Source organism: Solanum lycopersicum, chromosome 12 (genome assembly GCF_036512215.1).
Source record: "Solanum lycopersicum chromosome 12, SLM_r2.1".
Taxonomy (NCBI): domain Eukaryota; kingdom Viridiplantae; phylum Streptophyta; class Magnoliopsida; order Solanales; family Solanaceae; genus Solanum; species Solanum lycopersicum.
In genome coordinates, this window is record NC_090811.1 from 50,729,706 (window position 1) to 50,738,522 (window position 8,817).

The 8,817-nt window shown below is 28.0% G+C and overlaps 1 long non-coding RNA gene across 1 annotated transcript; it reads left to right on the forward strand.

Moving 5' to 3' along the window:
* The first annotated feature begins 405 nt into the window (after window positions 1–405).
* Window positions 406–1,824, forward strand: LOC104645074 (uncharacterized). Its single transcript, XR_011213250.1, has 2 exons — window positions 406–452; window positions 862–1,824. It is a non-coding gene; the product is annotated as an uncharacterized lncRNA (long non-coding RNA).
* The last annotated feature ends 6,993 nt before the right edge of the window (window positions 1,825–8,817 follow it).

Below are 8,817 nucleotides of genomic sequence, written 5' to 3' on the forward strand. Positions count from 1 at the left end.
TAATATATGTTTTCTTTAAAACTATTTTCCCTATGTTAACGAGATGAAGTTCATTTTATAAGTAAAAGAGAAAATTTTATTTCTTCTTACATTTTATGATTATGTATGAAATCCTAGGTGGTATGGACTTTTATTTTCTAATAAATTTTTATAGGACGCGTGTGAAGTTTTCTCATATGATTTCTAGAAAGATCACAAGCATTTATTACAATCTACTTTGCAAGGTTTTTTTTTTCTTAAAATGTCATAATGTTGTAATTAATATCATGGACTTTTTTTTGTAAATGGTAAAAAGTATTAATTACTCTTTTTATTTTGGCAGAATACGGATAAGAAAAATTTACTAGAGCATTTCTTAGTGAGAGTTTTTCACCTATAAATTATTAGGTTGTGTTGGATTGGATTGTCAAGTTGAGCTCTTGAGAATAACCTTCCCCTGGCATTACCATTTGGTTTGTTCTTCCTCATATTATGTCCTTTTACTCTTTTTTAGCCTAAACTTCACTTGATTTTCGATCGGATTAAATCTCTGTATAGGTATAAACGTGCATTCCTCGATAGGTTATTGGAATACCCTCTCTGATTGAGTTTAGGTTCCAAGACTAGGCCTTTTAATCCTCATGTAGGATTTTGTCTTAAGTTTATTTTCTTTTCCCCTTATGTCTATCATTTGATTTTTTTTTTGTTATACTACATCAAAAGAGCTAAATATCTATTAGGATCAGAATAATTTCCTTCATACTAGAATCTTATTAGTCGATTTCTCTTGTTTTTTTTATCAATTATTTGCATGTTGATCTGATATAATTATGGTTATTTTTTTTAATTGATTTTTTATTATTCCATTTGTGGTAATTTTAGGTCTGATCACTACAATTGTGAGTTGGCATTTTTGGAACTTCTCGAATCAGAATGGACGATTTCGGTCATTTTCCTACGATTGTATGGAAACTTTATTCTCTCCTTATTCATGACCTTCAGTGTGATCCTTTTGAATCTATGAAGGTATTGGCATTGTGGATTTGGCTTGAGCATACTTGCCTTCTCAGTGATGTTATTAGAAAGATCGCATCATTCACTCAAGATTTTATTAATCAACTTGCTGATGAGGCTGTAACCTGTCTCAGATGCATTGACGATACAGAGTATCTTCTCTCAACAAATGCAAATGATATTCTGTTAACCAAAAAAGTCACTAGAAATGATTTATCTGTCTTATTTTTCTGTCAAAATCGAAATGGTACAACTAGTGGGATAAGAAAAATTGTAATTGAGGTTTGTCTTAAGATAATGCCAGATATTGTGAGGAAATTCTTGAATAGAAGTTCTGAACAAACTTGGATGCAAAGCAATATGTCAATGGGGACACCTCTTCATGAGGAATATTTAATCAACAGAGTTTCTCAGTTGGGGCTTGAAGGTGATATGAAGGGACATAACATATCAGGTGAAGAACTAACAATGTTTGTTACTTTCGCCAAGGACTATCCTGTAACTGAATTGGAAATTAGAGAATTCATTGCACCAGTTTTTGGAGAATATATTGAGTACATTCTAATGCAGGAGGTGAAGTCCAATGAACAAGCTCTTTATGCTCAAATTGTATTTTCTATACCAGGAATTATAGAGTTTATTCTTCAGAATGAATCCAAAGCGAAATTTATTATCAATGGAAAGGAGGTGTGGATGCAAAAGTTTGTCCCAGAAAATGGGAACTCTTCCTTCCCTTAAACACTTCCTTTTATGCGTGTTTTAACAATAAATGTATTTGTTATAGCAATGAATATAAAATTTCTTATAATCAATGTATCTAAATATTTTCTATTTTGTCTTTGGATTCTACTTTCTATTTTCTATAGAGATTAGAGAGGGAAAATCATGAAAAATTCTACAAAATTCCTTTCGAAATAGGCCAAGATCTTTGAGCCCTATCGCGTATGTTGAGAAAACACATAAATTAATTCAAAAGTAATATGAAATATTGTGTTATTGTAATAAAAAGCTAATTAAAATTAATGTATAGAAGAAAAGCTTATTGCATAACTATTTTTGATATATATAAAGCTTATTAGACATGATTTAAAATCTAAAAAATGATGCATTTCTTCTTTAAAAAATAATCCAAGAATTGAATTAAAGACTAGTGAAATCTTCTTATTTGACTATAGAGAAAGAACATAATACAAGAATGAGATATCAAAAGTAATTGAAAAAAAGAAATTAATGTAGAGTACAATAAAAAGTCTTTGAACGTATCTAAGAGAATTTGTCATAATTTTCTTTTGTGGTTAGGACAAATGTTGAAGAAGTTCACTATCTCTGCTAAAACTTATATTTAAGAGTTCAGATTCTGACATAGACTATTATTATGACATGAAAATTACATTTAATATACTTTTCAAACAAATTTACTCATAGTTATTAAACTCAAACTGTAATACAAAAAAATTAACTAGTTTTGAGATATATATGTTGCATGTGAATATCACATCATGTACTACACTATTTTTTAAAAAATAATGTCAATATTATTAAATCAAAACTTTAGGTAAACATTATCCGAAAACACCTTTAACTATTTATACTATAAAACTAAATGTCGATAAGGTAGTGCGACACCTCTCTATGGTCTTTAATTAGATATACCATTTCCTTTTTTTTTTTCTTGTTTTAAACTTTTTTCTCATTTGAAAATTAATTGTTATATATATAAATAAAAGTATCATTGTTGGAATCTCTTAGTTACACCTCTTAAACATAGTTTATTCCCCTTCCTCAATAGTGTGTTCTATAGTTATATTGTACTGTTGGAGTTCTTGTTTTTAATATAATATAAATAAATAAATATTGATATAAAATATAGAAGATATGGTACCGTGGATGTTTCTAGTTGGTGTATCATATTAATTCAACATTTAAGTTAAGGAGTGTTCAAGTTCCTCTAAACCTCATATTCTCAACATTTGTAAATCACACTTGAGTTTTTATAAGGAGAAGAATAGAAAACTTAAAAAACTCATAGTTTAGAAATGTGAGAATACCCCTCTATTTATAGTTAACAAAGGATAGTATTAACATGTACAATCTATCTTATGTGTTAGAGGGGGAAAAAGTTGACATGGTGCACCAGATGAAATAGATTTCTTAATTATTAAATAATAGGATTAAATAATAAATTCGGATTTTATTTTTTGTCATTATTTTAAATAATAACTAAAATTTTATAGAGATTAAAAAACAAAATAGAACTTAACGCAGTTCTTAAAAATATCTTTTTAAAACTTATTTATATTATTGTTCGATTCATGAAGTGTAATGTTATTATTAATATAAATGAGTTTTAAAATGATAATTTTAAGAACAACTTTAATTTATATTTTATTTTTTCATTTGTTTTTTAAATTTTTTATTTATTAAAAAAATAGTAATTTATTATTAATTATTATTAGTTAATAATTTTAAGAATATATGTGGTGATTGGCATGTGACTTTTTTTCCTCTCATATTATATATAAGATAGATCTTATTGTCTTATATATAACTTAATAAAAGGTAGAAAAGGAAAAGGAAATAAAAATATGTTGTACATAAGCCATTCTAAATAAATACATAGAAAAACAACCCTAATTTTTTGTTTTAAAAAAAAGATTAACAGCAAATTAATTACTTTGAAGTTGAATTTAAAGTGGTTGTCTATATCTTTCTCTATTAACTATCTCTATATTTAAATATGCGTGTTTTTTTATCACCTTTGTTTGAGTCTTTTCTGCGAAAATTAGTTGTTCATTTTCCCATCTAATCATGTTCTCCGGTGACTTTAATGTTGAAATGTTGATTATGTAATCTATTGTAATGTTATGTCATGATTGAGTTATTTGTGATTTTATAAATAGTATTCTTTTTTTGACATAATTGTTGGAAAAAATATGGTATGTAGTTTGGTCAATTTCTTGATTATCAAAATATATTTTTTTAAAAATTAGCACACTGTGGTCAATGATATGGCTAATGGCATATACAAGAAGTAGAACAACAAATTGAGGCACTCAGATATTTACTTTATATGTCATGCACATTAATTTTCTTTTTCCAAATATATTATATAGTTAACTTTGAAAAAAAAATAATGGAGGGAGTACAAGATTTACTATATACTGAATAAATGAAATAGTATTAAAATTTCATGCATTTTCATTTATTCAATATTTTTAATAAAACTTTACAATAATAGATCTATTCAGATGCTTATCTTGGATTTAGTGATATAACATATTGTCTTGCAAAACTTAATATATTGAAGTATAAAATTAATATCAGGTATTGATAATGAGTGCGACAACATTGATACTGAATTCTTGTATAAATGTTCAATTTCCGTTGGTTTAATTTCAGAGATGTCATGGTCTCATCGATGTCCTTTATGGCATTTCTTCGAGTGGAGAATTTTTTTAACCACACTTAGAATTAGCAAAATCTAGAAACTTAGTTAAAGTTGAAGAAAAATTGAGATGATATAAGATGGATCTACTTCAATTTTCATGAATTGATTTAATTTTTGTAATTTTCAAATTATTATGTTACTATTATTAATTATCTTTTGATATTCTTTTTATGTTCTAAATTATCAAATATAGATTTTTACGAAATGTGTTTGTGTTCAACGCATATGTTTATTTTATTTATTTGTTTTTATTATGCATGATAACTATATAAAAGGATACTATCATTTTCAAGATACATTTAATAGCATAAAGAAATGGTGAGTAGGTAAAGGTGAGTAGCAATATATATTACATATTAGTTTAACTTTTCTGCATATAATTTAAAAGTAATTATGGATAGTTAATGACTTTGACATTTTATAATGTTAATAGTGTTACTTAAGATTTTTCTATATTCATATTTTTATTATGTCAATAATATATTACTGAATTTTGTTAATTTATTTTAAAAATTCATCTCATTCTAGCCATGTAGTTTTTCTATAGTTTCTTGGTCTCTTTATAGTTTTTGGTCTCTATCCACCCCTATCTTCTTTATATTATTAAATGAGAGGAAAAAGTCCCCACATCAAGTAATTGACATGTTAATAAAATGTCATTTGCCAATTAAATCTTCTATTTATTTAAGTGATATATTTTTAACGACCTTCTTAGTCGTTTTATGAGTAATACTCATTATTTTATGTTAACCTTTTTAAATAGCTTTTATGAATAATTTATGATTTATAAAAATAAGAGATATGGATTTCAAATTTAATAGAGAATTATATTGTTGCTAATAATAATGGAAAAAGAATAAATAAATAAAAATAATAATAATCATACATATACATATACTACATACATACATATATATAATAATATATATATACACACACACATGTATATATTCATAGACTAGGTCTGCCTACGTGGCATCACCACAAATTAGGATTCCCTTTTAGTTCATATATTTTCAAAATTAGTCTTCTCTTTCATTAAAAGTTTTGACTTTTATGAAAAAGTTACGACTTTATGAAAATTTTTGACTTTTATGAAAACTTGTAACTTAATTAAGAATTGCGACTTTATGAAGGGTTGCGACTTTTGTGAAAAGCTACGAGTTTTATGAAAGTTTGTGACGTTTATGAGAGGTTGTTCTTTTTTCAAACACTTGTGACCTTTTCAATAAGACACAATAAACATTTATTTACACTACCCTTTGTTGTTTATAAATTGAGAGATTTCCTCTCATTTTGAAATAACGAAAATTTCAAACTTCTTCTTCTACATCTGAACGATTAAATATTTGTGTACTTTGGTCCTGTTTAGTGGTTCGCTAACATCATTTTTTTTGTATCAATACAATGGTGACTAGCATCGTTCCTGAGAGACTCTATTCCTTTAAACCTCGGGTAACATAGGGGTATAAATTTTTTAAAGGGAGATGTGCATTCAGTGAGCTCGAATTTTTCCTTTCCACTTCAATCTTTTGTTAAAGATTCTTGTATGTTTTTTACGGCCATTAATTTATGTTTGTGTTATTAATTTTTGTTTTTGAGTACATGTTTTAAATTTTATTGTTTATGTTTATGCTTTGATCAGATGTTGTAGTAAAGATATGTTAATCAATATTTTGATTTAATCATTAGACTATTGGCATCACGTAGATTTAAATTATTGAATTTATAAAATAAATTACTTTGATCTTTAAGTGTTTTTAGTAGCTAAAAAATTCATGGGTTGTCCAAAAAGGGACTTTTGAGGTTCAGAAATTATGGTGTTTCCACTCTACCATGGAGTTTTAGTTATTCAACTCTCTATGATCCTATCAAGGCATTCAATCAATTAGTGACATCCAAAAAATAAAGGAATGTAGTGGGATGGTAAGTATTGTACTCAACCTTAATTAAAAGTTTGGGGTTCAAATATTGGATTGATGTCAATGAATTACCCCTCAAAATAGGATGAATCCATATTAATCAAATATTAGAGAAATAATTTTCTCCTTAGAAACATTAGATTAAAAATTGCAAAAAAAAACAATGTTTTAACCATATCGGTCAAAACATAAACAACAAAATATGTGTTTTGGCTATCAAAATAGTGTCATACACTGCAAAATGATTTTGAATAAGGGACTTGCTAAGTCGTTATTTAATCTAAATTATTTGAGTGACATACATTATTTCATTGAACTCGAAGAGATGTTTTTCAAATTTTAAATTAACTTGTCAAGTACACAGCTAATTATATAAGATGTATAGCATTCAGATTCTTATGCACAGACCTTGAATTGGAGAAACACTCATGCAATTGATGAATAAAATGTTTGCACTACTTTTGAAAAATACAAATATAGACAATGAAATAGTTACCTATCATTTCTGAAGACTTTGGGTGATGAATAACTACACTATAATGAAGAATTACTAACAAAATTCTTAAGCACTTAGAATTATATTTTATATTTAAATATTTAAAAATAATTCATTTTATTTTGGGGTAAAATATTCTTGACAATTAATCGTTTTGATGTACCCACTTGAAAACGCTTGTATTATCAAATGTTTATAAGTATATTATTAACACAGTTTACCACTGCGCGAAGAGCGAGCAATTTACCTAGTAAAATAATAATAAGGGCAAAAAGCCCTAGACTTGAATGTCATATGTCTCACTAAAAGTTGAAAAAAAATATGAATAGAATAAACAAAAAAAATGGAGAAGAAGAAAATAAAAGAAAGGGAGAAAAGAAAAGGAAAACGGGAAGAGGAAAATAAGAATTTCAACCCAAAGAGTCGAGGTAATTATTCTCATCCTTTCTATTAAAATTTTATGTAATTTTGAATAGATTTTAGGCTGGAAACGTTTATAATTTATATTGATTTAAGAAAATATAGGTCCAGGGTTCTTAGAATAGCATCCTAGTATGGGGGTCAAATAATGATTCGTTTTAACTAAAATTTTGCATGTGAGTTTGTTTTATCACGGGTAAACATACTGATAAGAAAATTTCAGATTTGAATTTGATGGCTCGGGATGACTTTTCTACCCAATTTTCAAGCCGAAACTAAATATAGTAATATGGGTGTCATTAGATTTGCATTCTTATGAAGATTACATATTTGAATAGATTGAATTGATTTGGAGGCATAAAGAAAAGTGAAGACTCAAGTCCTGGAGTGATTGTTCAATTGTTTGAGGTAAGTGGATTTCTAAATCATTATTAAGCGTGTAGAATCATGTATTTCCTTGTGATATGTGTTGGGGAGTAATGAGTCTTGATGATGGGTTGAATTTTCCAAATTGGATAACTCTAACAATGTAAAAGGAGTAATAAAAGAAAATGTGATTAATTGTTGGTGTGTGTGGATCGAAACAGATTTTAACTCAAGAAATAAGTCAATTTTAATGGTACAGTAACATGGAAATTACAACTAAAAAAGAAAAATTACAGCAAAAGAAAGGATAGGTCTAGAAGAGGAGATGAGGGGTCATACAGTAGGAATGGAGATGAGAGAATAACAGAGAATGCATCCACATCAGGATGCCCTCTCATGTCCTACTACTCTGCTCTTATAATTGCCTTTGTCCTTTTTCTTAATTTTTGCTAACTCTAATACCTCCAACTTTTAATCATGATTCCAATAAAAGTAGACCAATCAAGCCATTGACATTTTTATCTTTTGTCCTCTTCCCAAAATATCCCTACTAGCTTGTACGTCCACCTCAGCAAGTACCTTATCGTTGTAGTTGTATATGATAATAATAAGGGGTGACTTGATGGACAGAATTTCCCTTACGACGTTTCAAGATAGAGATGTGGAAGAGTGGATAGATGCGCGTTGCGGCTGGAAGTGCAAGTTTATAGGCGACATTGCCAATGCACTTAATTACCTTAACAAGACAAGAATATTTCCTTCCCAATTTATGATCTTTTTGTAAATGACCTGAATTTTGGCGATATGGTATCAACTTGATATACACCCAAACACCAAGTTCGAAATGATCATAGTTCGTTCCTTATTTGCTAATATTTTCATCCTATGTTGAGCCTTTCTCAGATTTGCCTTCAAAATCTCTAATGTTTCATCCCTTCGAAGCATGTAACATTCAAAAATGTAGGGGTTATGTTCCATACAATGCCTTAAATGGAGTCATACTTGCTGACAACTAATGGGCCGTGTTGTACCAAAATTCTACCCAAGAAAGCATGCCTACCCATTCATGTGGTGAATCTGCGACAAAGCATCAAAGATACTTCTTAATGCATTTGTTGAAAGCCTCTTATTGGCCATCCATTATTCATGATATGTTGTACTCATCGCTAAAG